The 26,237-nt window shown below is 35.6% G+C and overlaps 1 non-coding gene across 1 annotated transcript; it reads right to left on the bottom strand.

Annotated features, from left to right (window-relative positions):
- Positions 1-9,140: 9,140 nt before the first annotated feature.
- On the bottom strand, positions 9,141-9,247 carry LOC123619284 (U6 spliceosomal RNA). Its single transcript, XR_006727845.2, has one exon. It is a non-coding gene; the product is annotated as a U6 spliceosomal RNA (small nuclear RNA).
- Between the last annotated feature and the right edge of the window lie 16,990 nt (positions 9,248-26,237).

The raw sequence follows: 26,237 nt of genomic DNA, 5'->3' as shown, positions 1-26,237 counted from the left end.
AACAACTTAAATTGTGTTGCTGCCTAGAAAAACATCATTAAGCCCTTACCTACAGTACTCAGAGTACATTTACTCCAAACAACTGTTTTTACTAGACACTAGCAAAATTTTACCATCCCTTTGTCCCACTCCCAGCTGCTCCTGCCAGTTTCCTTATAAACTGACTGTTTGGTAGACTCCCTGAAGTCTATTTTAATTCTCATCATGTAAGCAGTGAGGGTGACCTGAGAAGAACATCCTCAGGCTTTGACATAGTCAATGGTTTACAAATTATTTTTCAATGAAATTTTATGGCTTATTATGGAACAGTTGAGTTCTAAGGGTTGGAGATACAATGAGGAATAAGGTCTCTCTTTACAAGTGTTTGCATTCTTGGTGCAGTGAAGACAATAATGAAGATAATGAACAAATGATCTAAATCAATTGCAGGTTAAGTCCTAAAAGAAAACTACAGAACAGAGTAATCTGATACCTGTTGGGAAGAAGGGGAGCTGTCTGCAAAGTTATCAGCAAAGTTTCTCTAATGACTTCTTTACCTCAAGGAGGCAGCTATAATAAGAGAGGTTTGGAGCTGAGAGTCAGATTGCCTGAGACAGAGCTTGGCTCTACCTCATAGTAACTGTGTCATCAATAGCATGTGTGTAACCTTTGAATCCTCAATTTTTTAGTCCACAAACAATCTCTTCTCTGTGCAGCGCACCTTCCTTTCCCCAGATATCTTATTGTCTTGATTTTGTCATTTCCATTCTCACAGCATTTCTTTAATATTTCATACTTGCTTCTGGGAGAGTCCTTCAAACTCACTTTCCAACTTACTAATTTGTTTTTCTATAGAAACTATCTGTATTAGTCTCCTGTCACTGCTATAACAAATTACCACAAACTCAGTGGCTTAAAATAACACAAATTTATTACTTACAGGACTGAAAGTCAGAAGTCGGAAATGGAACTCACTAAACTAAAATCAGGGTGTCTGTGGGGCTGTATTTGCTCTGGAGGCTCAAAGGTAGAATTGTTTTCCTTACCTTTTCTAGCCTCTAGAGATGCTCCCACATGTCTCAGCTCATGGCCCTGTTTCTCCACCTTTGAAGTCAGCACACTGGAATGGGTCATTCTCACTTCAAAATCTCTCAAATTCTCCCTCTTTTACCTCCCTCTTCCACTTTTAAGAATCATTGTGATTACACTGAGCCACTTAGAGAATCCAAAGTAATCTCACTATTTTAAAGTCAGCTGATTAGCAACCTTAATTACATCTGCAAATTTAATTCCTCTTTGCTGTATAACCTACATATTAATGGTTTCTGGAGATTAGGAGAAAAAACATTTTGGGGAATAGAGAACATTATTCTGCACACGTCATCATTCTCCTACTCATTATATCTGTTTGTTTTTAGTTTTAATATACATGTAGTGATGTTTTTTATTTGGTTTCTATTTACGATTTTTTATTCTGTTTTATAACAACAAAACCATAGTAGGATATCATCAACCAGAATATATTTTCTGTCATTTATTTTTTATACTATCTCTTGTTCAGAAAATTCTGTCTTGTTTAGATCAGATTCTACTATAAAAATTATTTATCATATAAATATTTAATTTAGAAAAGACAGTAAATGTCAGTCCCTACACTGCAAAAGAGGTCTGAACTTCATTTTGGATTTCTCGTCTGCCATTGTAAATAAACTAGGTTTGTTAATAGACAATTTGAATTATTCTTATTGAAAGTAATATATACATAGGACATGATATTTCCATAAAGAATCCTATGATAGTTAATTTTAAAGGTCTTTTAGGTCAGGAGTCAATCTTTTTCATCTATAAGTTCTTCATTCTTATCAAAGTTCTGGCATAAAGTAAGCACTGGACCAATAATTATGGACTAAGTGATTGAGTTGGTTAATGTCATACCAAGCCGTAAAGAATACAATGGGATGAGAAAAAGAAACATATTTTCAAGCATCTTCACAAATGACCAGTTGTCAGAATAGTATGATAAAGTGTGAAATGTCAAAATGCATATGTCTTGAATTTATCATTATTAATTAATTTGCAGATTTGTATTACAAACTATCAATGTCATTTAAAGACTATTACTTCATTTTGTGGTGCCAGTTTTCTTTTGTGAATTGATTTTGCTTTTGACATAATTCTCTGGTTATTTTGGCATTATATAAATATAAGCCTTTTTTTTTTTTTTTTTTTTTTTCTGCCAGCCAAGTTTCCTTTCTTTACCAGGAAAGGCATGGGACCCCTTTAGGGGAAGAAATGGAAACAGCTGTCCCATACAGTGCTAGTGCCAATTTGATTCCTTTTAGGCCAGTGATACTCTGGGCAACTCATGAATCAAACCAGAAGACTTAATTGATCTCCATATTAACAATTTTTTTAAATGCATTACATGCATACATACATAAGGTTTTCATTTTATGTTTTTATGGAAAGTTTTATAGAAGGCAACTGAAAATTTGCAATAAAGAGGAGATTACTGTCAGAAAAATGTATTTTATTATCTATACCAGACTACTAGAGCTATTTTTCCACAGCAGCTTTCCCTTTTGAAGCTGACCAGCAGCAAGGTGAATAATTATTAGAAGCACAGCAAATTCTTGGATAGAGCTCGTTTGTTAAAGAGCTTATTCTAAGGCATTCGATTGCATGTAAAGAGGAAAAAGGATTTCCAAAGCAAGCAGATATCTTTGAAGAATTTACAGCCTCTGAAGTGATCTCAAAGCAACAAATTTAGTTGCATATAATTCTCTTTGGAAAGTACAATATGGCTTGCTCCTGATACATGATATTTTAGTAGCAATTTATTCAAAGGGATAGCGCCATAGAAAGACTCAGGTTCCAGATAGCATCGAAACATTTTCCTAGTTATGCACAGAACATTATACTGAGCTACAACTATAATCAGAACTTCATTTATGAGTTATAGGTAAAGGCAAACTTTATTAACAAGCATGCATCATTACATACGGCTTTTCTGGACTTTAAGTTCTCTCATTTTCTTTCTTTCCTGGCCCGAAGTGGCTGCCTCTCAGCTATGCACTGAAGGAAAGGCAACCTTAACAGGAGAGGGTTAGAAGGAGAATGATTTGTTTCAGTGTACATGAAGCATTGTACAAGATGACTGAAAAATTAGAGTTATGTAAGGACCAACTTTATTTGCCCTCAAGCATTTAGATTCTAGGACTATTGATTGCAACTACCCACCAGAAGCTGGACCCAAAAGGGCACAGTGCTTTCTGAAACATAGCCACTTGTGGTCAGGGCTGATTTATTTACTTTCACTTTGTATTTACCTTTCAGCGGCTTTAATCACAGAGGTGCTTACACTTTTTCCAGGTCGTGAGTTTTAATTGCCATTTGCACCTTCGCATCAGCGCATAATTTTATACTGTTGGTTTTCACATCGCACATGACCTTCATGACATAGATGAATGTCTTTGGAAGCTGAATAAGATGTACCTTTTCCTGCCTATATAACTCAAGGAAACAGTTTGATGGAAGAACAGTAGCACCAAAACGAAGAAGAGATACAAAGACAAACATGACATTACATTTCCCTTATGTCATTAGTCTTTACTTCATAATTTCATTTTCTAATCTATTGCCTCACTGCCCTCTCCTGGGAGTAGAGCTCAAAAATCAAGAGTGATTTGTTTGCACTCTGTTGTTGAACTTTGGAGGCAAAACTTTAGGGAATCGACAGGCAGTGGACTGCTGACAAGTTATCCACTGGAGTATAGAATGACATGTGAGAGGCAGAATAATACAAGCAACAACATTAACTTTTGCCTGAAACTATATTCTCAAATTATTCAGACCAGGACAAGAAAAATGCAAAAGAGTATTGTAGAAGCACTGTTTATTGAAACTGATGTAGAATGTGGCTTTGTGTGTGTGTGTGTGTGTGTGTGTGTGTGTGTGTGTGTGTGTGTGTGTGTGTATCCTGGGGGTATATATCCATCAATACTAAAAATGCTGCTGAGATTCACTTAACTACTGGATGTCAGTGTTGCTCCACTGTGAAATTTTTTTTTACAAAAACCACAAAACATTGAGTACAAAATTCCTTACAAAAAATAATATATTAGAAATATGCATTTATAGAAAGGATTAAATTAAGGCTCATTAAAATAACTTTTATCCAGCCTGCTTATTTTATTTAGCTTTCTTTTTTTTTTTTTTTCATTAGTAAAATTAGTTTAGTTTAATCCATGCTAGGCTCAAAGTATTAGCAAGATTTCAAAATATTTTCTGTTGAGATGTTTTAATTTCCATATTGGAAAACACTGAAACCAGAAAAGGAGAAATAAAATATTGCTTTAAATGGTATCTATCTATCTATCATCTGTATACAACATTTCACAGCACTGTTTTCTTTTCTTTTCTTTTCTTTTCTTTTCTTTTCTTTTCTTTTCTTTTCTTTTCTTTTCTTTTTTTTTGACAGGGAGGAGATTTAAAATTAACTTAAAGAAAATATCTCAGCTATGTCGTGGCAATTACACAAAAGAAAGTCTTAACATAAATGTGCTTCATTTCTTATATAAAAATGCTTTGCTTTTAAATGTTACTTCTTTATAGAGCTAAAAATTTTTGACATCATCTCTACAGCAGCGTTTCTCAGTCTTTTTTCATTGTATATTATCAATAAGAAAACTTATTTTGACACTAACAAAAGGTACTCACTACTAAGGATTAAGAGTTTATCTGTGGATCTGAGCTCTGGAAGGACAAAACCAATCGTAGTACCTTAGGGTTTCTCTTCACCCTTCCCAGGCCAATTTTCTTCCCCTTGGCATCAGTATCACCCACAGTGAACATCCTTATTCTACAGTGATCATACAATTTCCATGGCTTCATAACAATCATTCATTTCTCAAGCTTTGCATTTAATTTTGGATTAAAATATGACTATAACTAATTAAAAACACAATTACTTTTGTTACTCTTGTTTTCAAAGGCTAACCTGGTACAATAGTTAAGAAACTAAAATGAGTTATTGATTATTACTTCATGGGTATTTTTCTGACTTCAACAGGCTATTTTCATAATAAGTTTTGGTTTAGCCATCTTAATTTGCCCATGAATAAAAATAGACATACATGCAAATATAAACATATTACAAATTTAAAAAATAAAGTGTTTATTTCATTGATTTCCTCCACCTCTTCCGAAACCCTTGTTACCTTAAAATGGGCAAGTGGATAATCTAAAAGTCATACATAATATATTCTTGTCAATGAATTTATTCAGAGTTGCTTTCCCCACTACTGTAGCTTACATCTTTGTTCTTATTAGCATTTATTTCTTTTTCTAACACAAATCATTTCAAGAAAGGGAAATCCATCATATTTTCAAACAAATTACACTTGTAAATGAAGTAAAAATCCTCAGGGAGATACTTGACTTTATAGTATCTAACAGTCAAAAGTGATCATTTGATTACCAATTATAGCTAAATAAAAATAAATAAATGACTGCTACATACACAAATGGTTTAAAAGCAGATATATTTTAAAAAGATACAACTTGCTGAATTCAGCTTCATATAGCAAATCATTTTTTCTATAACTACCTTCAGGTAAAAATATAGGAGAATGAATAGTTCTTAATATTTTTCAAATGACTAGTCAATAAAAAGTCAATTCTTACCTCATATCTTTAAAGAATTGCCAACTGTTAAAATACTGTGGACATTTTTAAAGGAAGAATGTATTTAAAAATAAAATAAGCTCTTAATTTAGGACATTCCACATGCAATATATCCCCACTGAAAATGGCTCAGCAATACTTTTCATTTAAGAATGAAAGCTGACTCCTGAATTTATTCTACTTAGTTGCTTATCATGAGAAATGCTAGTACGATTATATAAAAACGCATGCATCTCTGAAGCCCCATGAGTGACTTAAACTGTTTATAATTTTATCCATTTGGAAACTAGAATTGAAACTGTGAACTCTGAATTATATATAATAATTGGTTGGTGAAGACATGGGTAATTTACAGGAAGACTTGATTAAAAGACAAATATTTAATGAAGTCTTCATGTTTAGTTTTGCAACAAATGTGACCTTATGAAGACATTGTTAGGAGAGAATTTTCATGGGACTTTCTCATTTCTGCACATCTTGTGAGAAACGGTCCTGAGGACCTTCTTCTGGACTATCTTATCAAAGATGTTTGTAGAGCAAACAGCCTTGAAAGATAGAAATGGTACATCTTTGCCCCTCCCTCCCTCCACCCATATTCTAAGCCAACGAGGGGTTAATGTGCTGTCCAGTATAACAGAGAACATGTCCGTCTCAGGAGCAAAGGCCAGGCAGGCTTACTGCCCATTATACAAGACTGGATTCCTTAACTAAAGACATACCTCTATGAGAATAAGTGTCACCCCCTCTTTGCCTCACCCTATGGGAACTAGATTTCAGAGACCTGGTACAAATGCTGAAACACCACTACCCCTAATGCTGGGAGTATTAAAGGAGTTTTTGTGTTCTGTTAACAGTCAAGGAATGAGCCTCTCTCCCTCTCCTCTCCCCTCTCCCCTGCTTTATCTCCTTCCTTCACGTACGTATAACATGAATATTAAGTTGACCCATGACCAAGTCTCTTGGAGGAAAAATACAGTTGTATTCTCTCTGCCTTGTCCTTGCTGGGCCACAGTGTAGTTCAAATCAACATCACAGGTTAGGTGACACCCTTAGGGAGAAATGATTTTCAGATTTCAGAATTACTGCTGTTGTAGAAGGAGAGTACTCTGCAGATAATTAATAAGGTGTTTGGAGCCCATTATATGCTCACAGGCAGGACACTGCAGATAATGTGAGTTTTGGGCCAGTGACCCTTAATTTCATATACTACCATTTCTTCACAAAACATGAATATTGAAACTTTAAACAAACCAGAACTGTGTCACTTTTTTAAAGATTAAATGGGCTTTGTTCAACGATTCATGAATCAAGCGGCATCTAATCCAGCAGGTAGAAAGGAGTCCTGAGGACAAGACTTTTACAGGCAGAAAGGAGCAGGAAAAGGAAGTTATCCTAGGCCAAAAAATGGGTTAGTTATTTCAGAGTCATTTCACAGGATGTCAGAGGTCTATCAGGCAGGTTACCCAGCTTGTGTTGATCAGGTGATTCCTGACTGACTAGTTTATGGTTCTAGTTCTGGCAGAGCCACAGCTATACTTAAGTCTCAGTTTGGTGACATAGGGCTTGGCAGAAGTGATGACCTTTCAGGTATGTTGTCTTATTTTTTAACAATATTAAGAAATATTTGCACAGTGGTCCCAGTCATGTTTGGACAGCAAATGAGTTTGCCACTCACTTTGGAAAAGTATCTGCGGTCCTAGGAGCTTTCTGGTTTAAGAATTCTTGAGGATGGTGGCCCTGGAGCCTGAGGGTAAGGGGTAGAGAGGTCGAAATGGACACAAGCCTGCTTTTATCTGAAGCTTCACCTGGTGCCGGGAGCCACCAGTCCACTTTCAGCAGCACATTGTTACTTAATTTTCTTTTCTTTAAATATTTCATATGGAGATGGATGGCAAGGATCTAAAAGGGATTTCTGTTTTTCTGTTTTCACTGAACAAAATATCGATAAATAGATTCTCTAAAAATTACTTTCTTTTTTTCTGTTTGGTTAGAGAAATAAGAAGAGACTCTAAATTTCCTAACTTCTAGCATGACTTTTATTCTACTCTCATTTAGCAATCATTATAGAGTATATACCCTTTCTCATTACCTACTTTATTAAGCTGTCCCCTTAAAGGAATAATGTCCCTTGCTTTTCAAAGGGAGAGAAATGAGAAAGGACATTAATTTTATGTGTTCTTTTGAATCCCTGTCCTTGATCATGAGCATTCAGATTATAATTCTTCTTGTTTTTGCCGGAGTAAAGAGACAAGTGTAAGGAAGCGTCTTAAGCTATTTCTGTCCTTTGGATGTCAACACTAACTTACTACGTGGTTAAGTCATTGAGGCCCAGGGAGGTTAGATTTCCCAGTCTGTGAAGTGGGAGAATTCTCCAAAATACAGTCTTGTGAAAATGTAATGTGAGGATACATGCGAAAACACTTCGGAAAGTATAAAGAATGATGTACCATAAAGTAACATGATTATTTTGACTGAAGGAAGATGGTTATTTATACAGAAGTATGCTTTTTAAGCTTGCTGATACTGCTCTCTAGTAAGAGAACTGGGTTTGCAAGACACCCTTTTGTTCTTTGAGTTACAAGACCCTTAAGGCAATGGGTCAAGTCCTTTTCATTTATGTCTTTGTCAGGGCTCGTAGGAATAATGATTTTCTTTTACAAATCACTCAATAAATAGATGCAGACAGAATTATCATTTTGAATATTAGGAAAGCAGTGTGTTTTAAAAGAAATTTGGCATGGGAAAAATGTTAAAAGAGCAATTTGTTTGTTAAATTATGTAGAAGAGAAAGTTTAAAGAAGTTGAAGTTATTTTAATTTAGAGGTGATAAGGATAAAAAATAGATAGCTGGATGTATCTAAGTGGGACAAATTTAACGCAATTAAATATGCTAAACTAATATTCCTTTTGAAATTATTATTATGATTATTATGGGGCCAATTATTATTGTGGGGACATCTTTCAAAGTCCAATGATGCCCATCCCTGGGCTCTCAGACGTCTGCCTATGATCCCTAAACAAAGTACATGCTCTCCTGGGCGAGTTGGCCCTAACGAACTGAGAGCCCGCGGTAACACCTGACCTCGCAGTAGCGCAGGCTGGCTTGTCTCAGCCCACCTTATCAGAGTCATAAACCCCACTGCTCTTTGAGGACCCTAAACTTCTTACCTCCCCTACAACCAGTCAGAGACTTGCACACGAGTCGATCAGGCACCTCGTGGCCCTTCCTTACGAAAGAACCACTGGCCCTGGTTGCTCACAGGCGCCTCTGGTCTGTGTGGCCTGCTGCTTTTCTATGGCAGCATACCCTAATAAACTCCTCCTTCATCTTTGATAAATTCTTTCACCAACCTGTGTCACCGGCCCACCACCACATTGTGTACCCCAACGATTATTTTTTTAGAGATCATTATGATTTAATTTGGTATCCTTCTTAGAATAAGAGCAGTGTGAATTACGCGTTATTATTACTATGTATAAGTATAGAACGCTTCGTGCGTTTGCACGTCATTCTTGTCCAGGGGCCGTGCTAGTCTTCTCTGTATTGTTCCAGTTACAGCATATGTGCTGCTGAAGTGAGCGCTAAAGCTTCTCTTAATGACTAAATCTAAACAAGCATTATCAATGGCTCAGGCAACTGGACAAAAATGGTCTATAATGGACCTGAAGTGTTGCCGTAACAGGACATTAGATACCGTGGTCGTGTGTGGGCACTACATCTGTGGTAGTACACTGTGAGGGAGTCAATATTTCATGTCTTCATAATAAGAAATTACTATGGGAAAATTCATCTGTATCTTAGAAGTATTTAATAACTCAATATAAGAACAGATGGTCAACAGTGTATCTATTGAAAACTAAAGAGATACATTTACCTTGGAGACAATCAAAGAAAAATAATAGTTTTAAAATGTTGACTAGGTGTTGGCCAGAGTACTAAATTCTGGCATTTATTTTGTCCTCATAACAAAACTGTAGCTGTGACTCTTAAAATATTAATTTTATTGATGGAACATAATGCTCAGAGAAGTTCAGAAATTTATCCAGAGTCATAAAGCTAATAACTAATGAAGTGAGGATTCAGAAGTATGCCTTAATAGTTTTATGCCTATACAATTATCACATAGCATCTGTTCTGGGGTTGATTCTGCTTTTTGTGGTCAGTTTTTAATGAGACGGTATTGTGATCCAGGCTTGTGATCTTAAGACAGCCTGTCTAGTTTGAATCTTTGATCTACTGCTACTTATGTCATGATCTGGAGCTAACTGCTTAATATTCCTAAGGCTCAGACTTTTCATCCACAAAATAGAAATACTACTACTTTCTTATGGAATCATCTGTGTGCTACATTGTATACCAAGGAAGAAAGAGGCTGCAGAAAGAAAGACTAGGTTGTTTTAAGGGTTAACTACAACTATGGGTCTTCTTAAAAATTTAAAGACACACAAAAACAAACCACTTACCATAATATCTAGTAATAAATTGAATAAAAGTTTCCTTTTATTATAAATGCTATCAACTGCTGCAGTGTTCAAAATTTCTATGACATTGTTAAGGAAGGGGATATGGAGAGGAAAGTCAAGTGAGCCAGGGTAGAAATCCAGACCCCTAGAGTTAGCAAGATGGAGAAGGAATGGCCAGAGAATCAACAATTAGGGATCAGGAGAGTTTTGATAAAACTGTGTCAAGGAAGTTGAAGAAAGCAGGTGTCAGCAGTGAAATATACTTCAGTGGCCTTGAGAAATACACAATGTGAAGGCGACATTGGAGTAAGTAGGGCATAAGTGTGTTTGTACGAGGTCGACTTGCCAAATACCTGAAAATTTACAGAGCGATTCTGAAGATCTTACCCATTTTGTCTGTTAAGTCTATTCTTGTGTGATTCAATCTAAATATTTTCCTAAGAATGGCAGAATGCTAATAGCTGGTATGCAAGATTATCTGACAGCACTGGCTCGTAATCCTGTTGGCAGCATGATTAAAATGAAATTATGGCTCATTTGACTTAAGTGAGAGTTAAAAAAAACAAAATTCTTTGTTGGCATTTGTTAACGGCTATGACATGACAACCACCTTCCTCGTGAAGTTTCCAGTCTCCCAGCCTCATTAGATATCATTTCGATCCTGATGTTTCTCATCTTTCCTCCTTGGGATCTTTGCATTGGCCATGCCCTCTGTTTGGAATGGCTTTTTCCCCTACAATCTACTTATCCTTTCAATCTTTAAAATTCAACTCAAATGTCACTTTCTTAAAAAAAAATACAAAAAAATACAACAACAATAAACCCAACACTTTACAAATACAACCCTCCAGACTATGCTTATTCCCCTGATACACATTTATTTCTCCCTATATATTTATTTGTAGAATGGTCAAATTGCAATTAAAATTTTTTAAATGTCCATAATGTCTTACTGTCTTCATCCTAACTAGAAATAAAGCTTCATAAGTACAGGAACAATGTCGAGCTTTTCTCCAGTGAACCTCCAGTTCCTTGCATGTATTACTATCTGTGGAAAAAACAAAGGAACAAAAAAAAGACATTCTCTTGGATTTCCATCATATCTGCATCTCAAGGATATAGCATAAGGTCTAGCACACAGTGAATAATACATGATTGTTGAACTTACCCATAAATGATGTCTCACTTTCCACATCGTTAACATTCCACGTTTCGCACATAGTAGCATTTGGTAGGTAGCTACTCTGTTAGCCACTGTAAGCAAAGTCCATACCCTCCAGGAGTTCATAATCTAGCTGAGCAAAACATAAAACCACACGTGGAACAAAACAAATGATCAAAATAAAAATAAGTGCAAAGAAAAAAATTATATTTCAGTGCTTGTGAGGTTAAACCCTGCTACTCATTTTGACTTTGTGCACAATGCACTTTCCCAAAGAAGCTATCAAAACATCTCCATAGGTGAGTGTGCTAAGGTGCAGGAGCACGCCACTCTTGAATCTCTTAGCCTGGAGTCAGGTCAGGACTTCCAGCTGTGATAAACTGGAAGGCAAGTACTCACAGTTTGACAAGCCAGGCAAGGATTTACTTGTTGGAGTGCTCTAACTCTTTTGTTCTTAGTTTTGTCCCTCAGAATGTTCAAAGGTAGCTGAACAGCATGCCTGATCTGGCACAGGGGGTGTCGTAAGTGCAGAGTATATGTATTTTTTCACTTTGTGGGTGCAGTGTTCACATCACTGTTGCTCTGATCATCAATTTGCATTGCGTTGTTCTCGTTCTTATTTATGAATGTCGTTTTCTCCCCTCGTAGTCATGCCTACCTGCTCCATCACTTCCACATCAGTAGGTGAGTACAATACACAGTGAAGGAAGCACACCGGCTGTACCTACACAGAGACAGTGAATCAGATTGTTCCCACAAGGAGGTTAAAAAAAAAAAAAAGCCTTGGTTCTTGTCTTGCCTGAAAGAGAAGAATTCAGATGGGAGACAAAAGCATTGTGTACTTAAGGATTTTTACTTCTGTAAAAGTATTTTGTATTTTTACTAATGTAATGTACACCTTCAAGAGTTGAAGGCGGGCTGACTGCAGAGAGGAAAAGCAGTCACTCCCCCAGTCCCTGTTTCTTTGTGTGGTTTTCTAGGGGCTGTCTTAAGCTAATTTGAGAGTTGACATCATTTAAGTGGCATGTGTGGGTTGTATAACTTTTTCTTTATCGCTCATGTCCTTTCCCCCAACGCACATGGGAAAGCCCACAAAAGGGACTAAACCAAAATGCTAATTACATTATAATGAGCACTGGGTCATGTCAGGTCGAGTCCTCTTTACTGCACACTTGCAGCTTTCCAGTTCTCACTGGTGTCTTTCTGGCTCTCATTTAGAGCAAATAAAGCTCTTTGAAGCCCCTTTTTCTGAGGGCAGGCATACCATTATCTTCTGGACTGTTCCAGCCCCTTTCCACTCCCCTTGCCCTGTGCCCTTACCTATCTAACTGCCTAACACACTGAGTCCCCTCTAGAACTATAACAAGCAATGGACCTTAGGCACAGAGGGAAACACGGGAGCAAAGGTGTGGGCTAGAAGGACATTAAAAAAAAAAAAAAAAGATTTGAGGACAGAGTCTATCTAGGGAAGTATATAAAAGTCAATGGACTAAAAAAAATCTATCATTTTGCTAATGGATTCTAACAATCTGAATTCTTATCATTGTAGAAGCTTTGTGTTAATATGTGAATAAAAGGCTAAGAATTCACCATAGTCTACACTAAAATTCTTTTTAGCATTATAAGGAAAGTAAGTCGTGGTATTTCTATCACTCTAATTTCAACATTTTCTAAATAAAGGCACAAAGCCCTAAAACTTTTTCTGAGTCCACTAGCATCTTTTCTCTCCCAACACGCAGAAGGTCTTCAAGCATTTGATGACCCTGTAGTGCCTATAGGGAAAGAATTCTTACCTCATTAATAAAACGTAGCTTTATTGAAAGCTGTTTATTGCCTTGCTAAATTGCTACCAGTACTGCCCTTTGGACCCCATAGTGTCAGCTTTTCTTTTTTCACACACGTGCGTTTGTTTGTTTTCACTGGAAAAAGTCTTCAACAGTATTCAAGATCTTAGTTCAATTCAATCAATAATTCTTGTATGGCCACACTATGCCAGACAAAGCCGGAAACAAGATGGTAGAACTTACATATGTTTTATAAGAATTTAAAAAACATAAAGAGGGTTAGGAAATAGAAAGTAAAGGATTGTAAAGGAGTACGTAGCAAGGATATTTATGGAGACTTGGTGGTCTCTGTAATCTGTTCTCTATACTCACTCTCACTTAATAATATGCATCTCATCTCACCGAAAAATAAAGAAAAATCAGGTCTTCTGTAGTCAAAGCCACTCCCTACCATCACCTGTCAATATACCCCCTGCCTTCATCTTGTGACTTTGTATGAACCACTCATACTTGCATCTAAGTCCAGGTTATATGCTTGTATATAAAGTTCCCTTTCCTGAAACCTTTTCAAAGAAGCTCTCTGGCAATTCTTCCATCTCTCTTGCATCATCATCATCTTCCTCTCTACTGAATTAATTTCATCGAGCAATTTCCACCAGCAGTCACAAGAGGGCGACTCCAAGGTTATTTGCAGGGCGGTAGTCATTGCCTTGCTTGGAGGGCAGTGCTGGACAATTGCCTGCAAGTGTCTTCTGGTAGGTTCTGGGCAGGTTCCTGGGATGCTAAGGTGTGGAGGGAAAAATTAATCAACAGAAACCTTGGTGGGTTGGACGGTGGGAATATCCTCTCAATGGTGCTAAGGTGTGGTTTCCTGGAGTCACAGTGGCACGCATATCAGAAGGGTGAGACCTTCAGATCCCCCATCAGGGAAAGGTGATTCCTGGGGGATCAATTGGTAGTGCTTGGGAATTGGGACATTTGGAGGATTAAAGGCTCTAGTACCATGAAGCAAAACAAATGTGGGAGGCAGAGGAGAATCCCTGTTGTGCCAGGCATTAACCTTTTCTTTATTAGATGATTTCCAAGTCTTTGGGTGAGAAACTGGCTTAATCTGTTCACAAGAGGATGCTTGGCAGCTCAGGGCAGCAGCTAAAATATGCATCTCAATATTGTGACCAACAGAAGCACTGTGCCAGTGCATCATGGGTGTATCAGTACTGACTACCTCTAAATATTATTCCGTGGATTTACTTATTCATATTTGCTTCTATCTGCCTTTTCCTACAATAGAAGGCAATTTCCATAAGATCCGGTAAAATGCTCTATCCCTAATACCTCAAAGTGTGTCTGATTCATAGTTTGTTCTTAATGCATATTTGTTGAAGGGATGAGTTGCGATTGCTTTCTTGAAGAATGCCATTTTAGACTTGAAAATGAAGAAAGGTTAGCCAGGTAAGACAAACAGGGTGAGCGACTATCGCTGGAAGTGAGGATACTGTATGCGAAAGGTTCAGACACAGAAAAAGCATGATGCGTTCAGGGCTTGAAAGAAACCCGTATGTCTGGAGTTTAATAACAGAGGTGAGAGGTAGATGGTTAACACATCATGGGAGTGCTATAAACCATGTAAAAGGTACTGGATTTTCTTATACAGTTAAGTGGAAGCCATAAAAGGGCTGTAGTCAGGAAATGGCATTATCAAATCTCTACCTCAAATGATCTTTGCGTGGAAAGCAGTGCAAAGAATGGACTAGAGTGATACCAGAATGAGTGAAGGAAGAGAAAAAATCCAGACCATGATTTCTTGTGTAGGATAGTAGCAACGAAGGTAGAGAGAATCAAACAGTTTAGGCAGTTATTTAAGGAATAAAAAAAGAACATGATTAATGATTGGATGTGAATGTGGATGTGAAGTTGTAAGGAAGTAAATATTTAAGCAACTCCATGGAAGGTGGTGTCATTAACTGACCTAAAAGACTAGATATTGAACGTCCGTGAGGAAGAATTTTGACTAAGTTACGGACACTTCGAGGCTGAAATTCCTTTTGGGCAATGAATCAGTGAAGTATGCAAGTAGATACTCAGTTACAAAACTTGAGAGCGAACAGGGCTGGAAGTTTATATTGGAGAATCACCAGCATATAGAAAGATAAAGTTCGAAGAATGAATAAAATTCCTTAAAAGTAGTCAAGAGAATGAGAAGATAAGAAAGCTTAGGCAGAGTCCTAAAGAACATTTTTTTCTATTTTTTTATTTTAAAATTTATTTTAATTATTTAATAATCATGACGATTTATATTGGCATAATGATGACAAATAGATCAATGGAACAGAAGACAAAGTTTGAATATGATAAGATATATAGTCAATTGATTTTTTTTTACAGTTTAAATATGATTGTCTAGTAGTGTGTGTGTGTGGCAGGGATGGGCATGTGCATACATGTGTTTGTATTTATCATGCTTACTGAGTTTGAATATGTCATTTGGTGTTTGTAATTAATTTGGAAAACACTTTAGCTACTACTTATTTTTTCCAGCTTTATTAAGGTATGATTGACAAACAAAAATTGTGTATGTTTAGGTTGTACAATGTGGTATCTTTTTTTAAGATAAAATGTCATGATTTAACATACCTATACACTGTGAGATAATTGTCACATCAAGTTAATACATCCATCACCTCATAGTTACCTTTTGTGTGTGTGTGTGTGTGTGTGTGTGTGTGTGTGTAGTGAGAACAGATAAGATCTACTCTTCCAGCAAATTTCAAGTGTACAATACAGTGTGATAAACTATAAACACCTTGCTGAACTTAGATCTCCAGAATGTATTCATTTTATAACTTAGGTTGTACAATGTTTGAAGGCTTGTATCTTTTGACTAACAGCTCACCATTCCCCCAACCCCGGCAACCACTATTCTACTCTCTGCTTCTATGAGTTTGACTTTTTTAGATTCCCCATATAAGTGAGATTATACAGTATTTATCCTTCTGTATGGCTTATTTCGCTTAGCATAATGTACTCCAGGTTCATCCATGTTATTGTGCATGATAGGATTTCCTTCTTGTTCGCAGTTGAGTAATATTCCTATTTATCTATCTATCTCACATTTTCTTTATCAATTCATCCATTGATGGACACAGTTTGTTTCCATGTCTTAGCTATTGTGAATAATGCTGCAATATATGGAGGTTAAAATTAGAACTGTTATATGCTCCAACAATTCTACTTTTGGATATTTATCAGAAGAAAATGAAAATGCTAACTTGAAAAGATACACATGCCCCATGTTCTCTGCAGTATTATTTACAATTACCAAGCTATAGAAACAACTTAAGTGACCATCGATGGATAAATGGATAAAGAAACTGAGGTGTCTATATGTATATATACATACATGTGCACATATAGATGTATATAATGGGTTACTACTCAGTCATGAAAAAGAATGAAATCTTGCCACTTTCAACAACAGGGATGGACCTTGACAGCATTTTGCTAAGTAAAATAAGTCAGACAGAGGGACCATGTGCTCTCTCTTATATGTGGAATCTAAAATAAAAGTTAAAAAAAAAAAAGCTCATACATAGAGAACAGACCGGTGGTTGCCAGAGGTGGGGGTGGGAGAAATGGGTAAAGTTTCTTTTTTATTTTAGCTTGAATAAATTGAAAAATATTCAAAAATAGACAAAGAACCTGAATAAGTATTTCTCCAAAGAGCACATACAGATGGCCAATGGGTATATGAAAAGGTGCTCAAATCACTAATAATCAGAAGAATGCAATTAAAACCATGATGAGATATCACATCACATCTCTTAGGATGGCTGTGATCAGAAAGACAAGAAATAACAAGTGTGGAGAAAAGGGAGCCTTTGTGTGTGTTGGTGGGTATATAGATTGGACAGTCATGAGAGAAAACATTACAGAAGTTTCCTGAAAATTAAAAATAGAACTAACTACTATAGGATCCAGTAATTCCACTTTTGGTAAATGCCAAAGGAAATGTAATTACTATATCAGAGATATGTGGTGCACCTCCAAAATAGGATAATATTTAAGAGTTGGATAAACTAAGTACATAGGTGAATACCGTTTATGAAATAATAGCTCAAAGAAGTTGAGAAAAGATGGAGTCTATCGACACTTGGAGTTGGGACAACTAGGTAGCCACATGGCGAAAGACAAAATTTGGAACTACAGATCACACCAAGCACCAGGGTAAAACCCTTTGGGCTCTAAAAGTGTTTTACAAAAAAAAAAAAAAGAAAAGAAAAGAAAAGAAGGAAAGAAAAGAAATCATACAAGTATAAACAACTCTATTTATCTGAATATAATCTCTGCCAGTCAACAAGGGATGGTAAATTTTCAAACAGAGGGAGCCTATATTCCATTCTATTAAATGGAAATAATAATAAAACAATTGGCCCATCTGAAACCTCCAGCTAATTTCCCCAGATGTCAATAAACACTCTAAAACAGCAACAGAACAATCCTCCACAGGCTTTTGCATAACATAAAGCTTTTAAAACATCAATTACCTAATAATCTAACACTTAATGAACTTATGAGTAGGTATGTTTGTGTTCAGTAGGCAGTGATTTCTATGGTATTCAATACAAAGTATACTTTTTTTCTATACTGCAATGAACATAAGCTGTCATGTAAATAAACTCCATTAAATATTTTGTTTCAAACACATAAAATAAATCCAAAGAACACTTAGCAAAATAAACAAAAACGAGAATTTCAAAAACATGACATTTACCATTTAAAGAAATGCTCGAGGGAGATTACACAGCAAGAAAGACGTGGAATCTGGAGGCAGCGGGCAGCGGTGGAGGGTGAAGCCTGGTGAGAGTCAGGACGTATAAACATTTCTGGCAGGAGCTGTGAGCCTGCAGGGACTGCAGCTGAGACAGGACGGCAGCACGGGTCCACCTTCTCTAACCCAGTTCTCATGAGTTACATTAATGTTTTTGCTGTGTTGTGTATGTAAATTCATCCTAGCAAATTTGCCATTCAGATGGCTTGGGATAAAAAGTGAAAACTGTCAAATTTGATACATTAAAAATTTTTTTAAAAAATAGAAAAACTGCATGACAAAAATACCATAAAGAAAATAAAACATAAAAATGAAAATTCCCAACTGAGGAAAGCTACCTGCCACCTCTGTGACAAAGGGCTAATTTCCCTAATACAGAACCTTTTAGTAATTAAGAACAAGACAAAAAAAGGAAAAATGTCAAAAGACAGAAATAGTTCATAAGAAAAGTGATATACATATATCCTTTCCACTGATGAAAAGACATTCTACCTCCCTCATATAGAATAAATACAAAGTAAACTATACTGAGCTATAACACCCTTCATATACCAGATTGCCTAAAATCCAAATATTTGCTGGTAAAGCTGTGAGAATACACTTCCATATATTATTGTAGTTGCTGTAAAACTATGTGGATGAGTATTGGCTAATCGATCAAAGTTACTCACACACACTCCTTGGCACAGCAATCCCAATTTGAGGACTCTAACTGGGATATACATATACACTGAAGAAATATGAAATGATATGTGGACGAGGTTATTTGCATTTTTTACACTAGCAAACATTGAAAGCAACCTCCATATCCAGCTGAAGAAACCAGTTGCTCTAGATGGCAGATCTATATACTGGGCTACTATGCAACCATAAAAAATAATGTACTCATGAGAAGAAAATTCCAGGATATATTGCAAACTCAAGAAAGCAAAGTACAGAACTGTCTGTATTATATCCTAACTTTTAGCTAAGTAAGGGGAAAAATAATATACATGCTATCATGTTTAAATTAACACAACACGTATACATTATTCATAAAGATCATCAATTGGCTAATAAAAATAAGAGAAGGAAAAGAAATGTGGTGAAGGGACAGCAATGGAAACAAGACCTCTCTACGTATATCTTTGTACAGAGTTTTAACTTGAATCATGTGTGTCTACTAATTATTTTTAAATCTTGTAGATGAAAAAGAAAAGAAACAGAGGAATCTGACCTTATAACAAATCAGTAATATAGACACCAGAAAAAGATCTATTTTAAGGGATGTTAGAGCACAATATATTGAATAAATTTATTAGTGGAACATGTTAATTAAACTGATTAACCAAATAAAGGAATCAATCCAAGTTTACTTTATTTTGAATAAAGCAAATAAAGGAAGATAAACTTATAAATCAAAGATGTTAAATAAAAACTCTGAAATGTTGAAGTTGAATTGAAAATACAGATTATGATTTGATAAATATGAAAATTCTCACTACTTTATTAAAATTGCTTGGAAGCTTTATCACCTTCCATAACAATAAACATCCCTGGCCAAAGTGTCTTCTCCAATTCCACTCCCTTTTGAAAGAAGCCAGAATATCCTGGAGAAAAGGCTAACCCTGGCTGGGCGGTAGGGACAGTACCTGGCAAGCCTCAGTGGTCTTATTATACAAGGAAACCAGGAAACAAGGAAACATTTTCATATTTATTAAGGAAACATTTTCATATTTATTAAGGAAACATTTTCATATTTTAAAGCAGTCATGTCAAAAAATATGTGGGAGTCACTTGCAATGGATTCCTACACTCAAGGTGTGACAACTGAGAATCAAAAACAGTAATAAATGTAGACTACTGAGAGATACCAAATCCACAAAAATTCATGAGTGCAAAATAAAACATGTTTCCTTTTTCCCATATCTAAAGAGGCTGGAAAAACTAAATACTCCCTTTTCCAGCCTGCCTAGAGCTGAGGGTTTAATGTGACACCTAGGAATTACATAAGTAGATGATTTCTTGGGGTGGCTTTGGAAATTTTTCTTTTCTACTGAATTCCGCTCTATCTTCATTGGTCCTGCCTTGAAAGAAAAGAAGATGCCAGGGCTTCAGTAGCTCCTGCTACCGTGAAAGCCAGTCCGCAAAAGTTCCAGATTGTCTTTTTGATTCTGACACTACTGACTCATAAAACACCAACCAACATTCACCCACAGCTAGAATTTCACTTATATAAGAGAAATAGATTGTTTATCATTGTGAGCTTGATTTTTTTGTTGTTCACAGCTAAAAGATCCGTTGTTCTCTTGCATACAATGCAATATCTTAATCATGTATAATATGTTTTGTCCCTAGACTGTAACTTCTTGACTATGAGTGAATTCTTAATAGTGGTTATTGCATTAAAAAAAAAATGAGTGAATGCTGAACATTTGTACTTAGTCTATAGGATTGATAGTGCTAATTAGGGTAAATTAAATTACATTATTTTATCCTTAAGAATCCTGAAGAGACTTTTTCCCTTTGATGGCCACAGTAAGGTAATACTGATTAAAATGTAACTTGATTCTACTTCCAAAACTGGATGGCTTGATTGATTTATTGATCTATATTTTTTGATGTTTTGCAGATCAGCTGAGCACTAATTTTTCTGATCATTTCCATTTACCTTCTTATTAATTCTTACAAGTTATTTATTTTTAAGAAAAAGGGAATAAATAGACCCTGGGAATAATTTACAATACATAGAGGTGAAGTTCACACACATGCATAAGATGTGACAAATTTAGCATACATAAGAATAACACTTTTTTAACTTAAAAAATGTTCTGAATATGCAACACCATTCAAAGAAAGTAGATTGTATGTGCCATAGGTTATCCAGAGACTGATAATGGTACCTGAAGTAAGTACTAAAACCAATACCATTTTAATATATATATACACACTATATATATAATTAAATATAATATATATATACACACACTATATGTAATATATAATATACACTACATATAATACATATGCATACACTATTAATACTGTAATATATAACAGTATTATATAACTACATATAATAATATTTAATATCTATACACACTATTAATACTGTTTTATATATATCACTATATACACACATTATTAATACTGTTTAACATATATATACACACACAACTGAATCACTATGCTGTAAACTAGAAATTAACACAACATTGTAAACCAACATACTTCAAAAAAACAGCATTGGATCTAGTGCTTATTAAATTCAGAAATTAGGGCAATTAATTAACTATACACACGTGTACTAGAAAATTATGCACAGCATGTGTGTGCAGTGAGTAGCACAGACATTGTCATGTATTTCAATTATTCCATATGTGTCATTTTTGACCCTGTATTTCTCAACATTAACAGAAGCTTGTTTTTTGTTTGTTTGTTTGTTTTCCCGTTACTAAGATCTAAGATATTAAATCTGGCTTCATTATTCACTTAAGAATCTTTTTCTGGGGAAACAATTTTTTAAAATAGTAAGAACATACCTACTTTTTTTTCACATGGTAATTTTTTTTGTCTTCAAAAGTATAATAGCATAGCTATTGAAAATGATGTAGGCTCTTCAAATTGTTTTATTCATCCAAATTTTCTGGCAAAGAATATTGTAATGGAAAAACTCTGCCAAGTCTTCCTAAGATTGCAAAATATAAATTTTGTTTCAAAACAATGCTCAGAAAATTATCAACAAAATAACATAATCATTTTTAAACTCAGTGTGATCTATATAAAGATAACTATGTCATTTAAACTTCAGATGATCTCTACTTCTTTGCTTATTGTTGAGAAACAGACAATGAGGTTTTTGTTAACAGAAAGTCAATTTATTTTTCAATAAACAAAGCTTTTCTGACATCTTGAGTAGAAACAGACTTTTCTAATGAATTGACAATGATATATAACCATGGACATCTTTACCTGAACACATCCTTAAATTCATGTTCTAATTCTCATTTAAAAGAAAGGGAGGAAGTTACATTGATTTGAGGTTAAGTGGCACTGAGACTATCCCTCTCTTGGTTAAAACATCTTATTTGGTGGTTCTTGGATACTTTGGCAAACGGAGTTCCTAATACTGGAGGGGAAGTACTGCTTTATGCTGAGTGTATGAATAAGATCGTGGATAAAGAAAGCGACTTTATAAATCTTTACCAAAATAAATCCTTTCATTCTTCCATAATTGAAAAATATTGGAATATTACTAAGTAAAAGCTTATGTAATCCTTAAAATTTTCAATTTTGTAAGAAAGGAAAGTCAACTTCAGCCATTTAATCTGTTAAGAGCATCACAGATATTTTGGTAATTTTGAAAGCAAAGCAAAGAGGTCCTAAAAGCCATACCAAAGTCTAATGTATCATTTTTTTTATAAATTTATTAAACAAATAATTGTGAAATACCCACTTTGCACAAGGGACTGAACCGTGCACATAAAACACCTAAAGTGCCTGTATTTGTGGAATGCATACTCTTTGGAAGGAGACCATAAATAGATGAGCAAATAAATTTATAATGTACCTGGTGAGGGTGAGAATTAGAAATACAATAAATCAGGGTAATAGAATGGTTAATGACTATGTGTGTGGCAAGGCACTGATGTATCTGATGTGTCATTCAGGGTGGGTCTCTCTGCTTAGATGACACTAAACCAGACACTTATACGAAGTAAGAGAGCCCAGCTGTCCAGATACCTAAGGAAAATCCTGTTTCAGTTCTAAGGAAGAGCATGGATAAAGGCCATGAGACAAGGGTACTCTTAGTATATCTGAAGACCCTCAAGAGGCCAGGGTGCTTAGATGAGTATGAACTGGAGAAGGTGGTGAGAGTTGAGATTAGAGCTATCCCTCAGGACCACATTAACCAGTGTCTACAAGGACATGGTACAAAGTTGGATTTTTTATTTCTAATTTAATAAGTCAAAGATTTTCTATTTTGAAACAAATACAGTATTATAAAATCACAAAACACAAGCATTTTTTTTTAATTCTGCTAGAAGCAGATGAAATTACAAAACAGAAAAAAGCGGAAGATCCCAGAGTCAATTTCTTCTTTTTAAACTCAATACTTATCTGAGGACTAACTCTATGGTAAATTCCAACCTAGGCAATTTTAGTACGATAATGTTAGTTAATGAAGAAAATTACATCCCAGTACACAATTTATTTATTGTTTATGCATCCATTAGTTCATATAAATTTGCAAGGGGAAAACATATCTGTATGGTCCATCCCTACCCAGGGAAACCCCTTAACTATACTAGAAAATTGCTTCTAGGATTAGGCTCATTTTACTAATCTAGGCAATAGATTTTGAACCCACCAAGGAATCTACAAGTAAAACCTCACAGCAGGTGCAGCGGCAGGTGGCAGCGAAGCTTTCCAAATAGGCACTGTATCTGCCAGTATAGAAGATCTTATGTCATCTGGCAAGTATCTCCACTGGACAGGAGTCACTTTGGGGCAAAAAATCCTCTTTTACGTAGAAAGTTGGAAAAAAATGCTATTAAGTTTTTGTTTGTTTAGTTCTAAAAAATGGAAGATAGATTTTTTTTGCCTTTTGAAAGAAGTCTAAACATATTTCTTTAAAATAAATACAAAGTGTTATCTGGTGACTTACACTGAAATAGATCTGCATTAAATTTGTAATGATTGGATAATTTCTATGTAAAATGATTCAAATGCTTGTCACAAATTTAATAGCCTATGCCTGGAACAGACAGCATCTAGCCTGAGACATTGTATGTGATTACAGTTCTCCCGAGATGTAAAATATTATTTTCTGACAACTAGAAAGATCAGGCAAAGGCAAACAAGTGGAGGAAAGCCCTTCAAGAGTTTATACAGATCAAAAAGAGGAGTGTTGTGAAGTGGTGCTGCTTGAGAAGAAAGTTTCTTCCTGACCACTCATTGACTTTAACCAGTGGGCTGCGGTGCCTGAGAGACAAGGTAGAAGGGTAAAGGTCATGCACGCCCCTAGGATTTCTGCAGATTTTAGAAATTCGCACTCCCGAGGATGTGCTGTGAACTTTTACTTCTGCCCTTTTCTAGAATCACACGTTTGAATTATCATGGTCTATAACAGTTTGAATACTGCTGGCTTTGCTCAATCCTTTCGCTATTGAACTGCAAAGAAGGCATTATTAATGCAAAGATGTGAGAAAGGACGGAGGAATTGGTTCCCTGGTCCCTGTTCTTCTCCCTTGGTATTCCGTCTGGCTCCTTGGGTCTGTATTAATACAGACCTCCTCCCAGCATCAGAAAGGGATGTTGTTGCTGTTAATTTATACACGCTATTGAAGAAATTATGTCTTTTAAGTGTATCATCATGAAGCTATTTTTAATGATTATAAAAACACAGATCCTTAATGTGTTTATTCAATCTGAGACGTTGGAACACATTTTAGGGAGTTGGCAGTAATAAGAGTGGTAAGCCACAAGGCAAAATAGTTAGCAAATATGAATTAAAGTTATGAGAAAAATCTGCCTAAACATAAAATCATTCCTTTTATCTTTTAAATGAGAGAGAGAAAAAAAAGGGAAAAAACATGTTACCAATTTAGGAGCCTAATAAAGAACATTTAAAACAGAAGTGATGAATTCTGGGAACCCCAAGAACCTCTTAGAATCTTAGGCTGAGTTTTCACCTCATCTGGGCCCTAAGTGACCAACCTGGGTCACTTTTCTGAGAGTAAATTGAGGAGGGAAAAAAACCCAAATCATTATAATAATCGCTTGTTCACAGACTTTATAAAGAGAACCCAGAATACTTTAGTCCCCTGAAAGTGTTTAAAAATTTAAAAACTTGGTAGATTCTAGAAGACATTTATCATTCAGATTATAAAATTTTAAAAGGAGTTCAAATTTGGTCCATTAATTTTTATATCTAACAGTATACTATCATTCAGCATCACATAAAAATAATGTTAGGAGAGCCTTCAGGTATATAGCATGAGGCTTAGTAAATAAATTAAAATGGAAAATGGAAAAAATAGGTTACTGGGGCTTAGTGTAGAACCTGGAGTGTAGTCGATTTTATTATGATTGAAGAAGCATAAGATCAGGATGAGAAAGGAGATAGGGTGGTCTGGAGAAAGAAAGAGAACTTTAACTTACAAACCTATATCCTCTATGAGCAAAAATATTTCCAGCTGGAAACATACAAAAGACATTTTGAATGTTCCTGAAATCCAGGTGCTAGTGATCTTCTCTCTAAAAATTCGCCCCAGATGTGAAATGGTTTATGATACTCAGTACCCAAGGACACTTCTCAAAAAAGGAAGAAATCGTATTTACTACCTAAGTTGAATATAATCACTTAAAATAAACCATTCTTATTTAACATAAAGCATGTTTTAAATGCTTTAATTTTGCTTTCTGGAAAATACATGCATTTTATGATTATTTACTTTTAATTATTCCAACATTCTTATCACATGAAATGCATTCACACAGAGTTAAATTCTTTGCAGAACTCAGAGAACAAGACAGAACCTGTCTATTATATCTGCAGTAAAGATTCAAGTTAGTAATTGTCTGGGAATGTCTTCTAACTCTAGTGTCTGTAAAAATTAGGATTATAATATGATTATTGTATCTCCTTTATTATGGTAATATAATGTTCTATATACAGAGAATTATAGTTTATATTAAATATATGTTACCAAATATAATATAATGAACCACCACTCAGGTCAAGAACTAGAAAACTGCCAAATTTTAGCGACTCCCGATGTGTCCCCATCCCATCATTAACCTCTATCCTGAATTTTTGGTTGCAATTCCCCATTGCTTTTGAAAACAATGAAAACCAAACTCACCGTTTCTTTATTCCCTATTGGCTTCAAACGCCTGATGTAGTTTGGCAATATTTTCAAGCCCCTGGTGAAAGAGTGACCTGTGTATACATGTATATACTTCTTTCCTTGCTGTCTGATCAAACATGCGGAGACGGAGTGGTCTCGGTAGCGAGAAGAGCCAGCAGAGTCTTTACCCACCTTGTGTAGCTAAGAGCCTGCAAACATGACTGAGGATTAACTGTTCAGAGATGGGGACATACCATAAGGCACCTTTCAGCCAGTTTAGAACACCTAAACCCATTCTTCTCCTCCCTTATTCAGGACACTGAATTTTCATACAAACATCACATCAGAACAAACAAGAACAATCTGTAAGCAAAACTGATTTTCAACATGAGACCCCAGGGTGCCGTATCCTTTTCCCTGTAGATGAGGCAGGTGCCCGCTTAGACGAGTCACAGAAACACTGCGTTCTGTGTAGGAGCAAAGGCTCCTGCTGAAAACTCCGT

This window comes from Camelus bactrianus, chromosome 13 (genome assembly GCF_048773025.1).
Source record: "Camelus bactrianus isolate YW-2024 breed Bactrian camel chromosome 13, ASM4877302v1, whole genome shotgun sequence".
NCBI classification, from domain to species: domain Eukaryota; kingdom Metazoa; phylum Chordata; class Mammalia; order Artiodactyla; family Camelidae; genus Camelus; species Camelus bactrianus.
The sequence above is the reverse complement of the archived record's forward strand: the minus strand, read 5'-3'. Positions and strand labels throughout refer to the sequence as shown.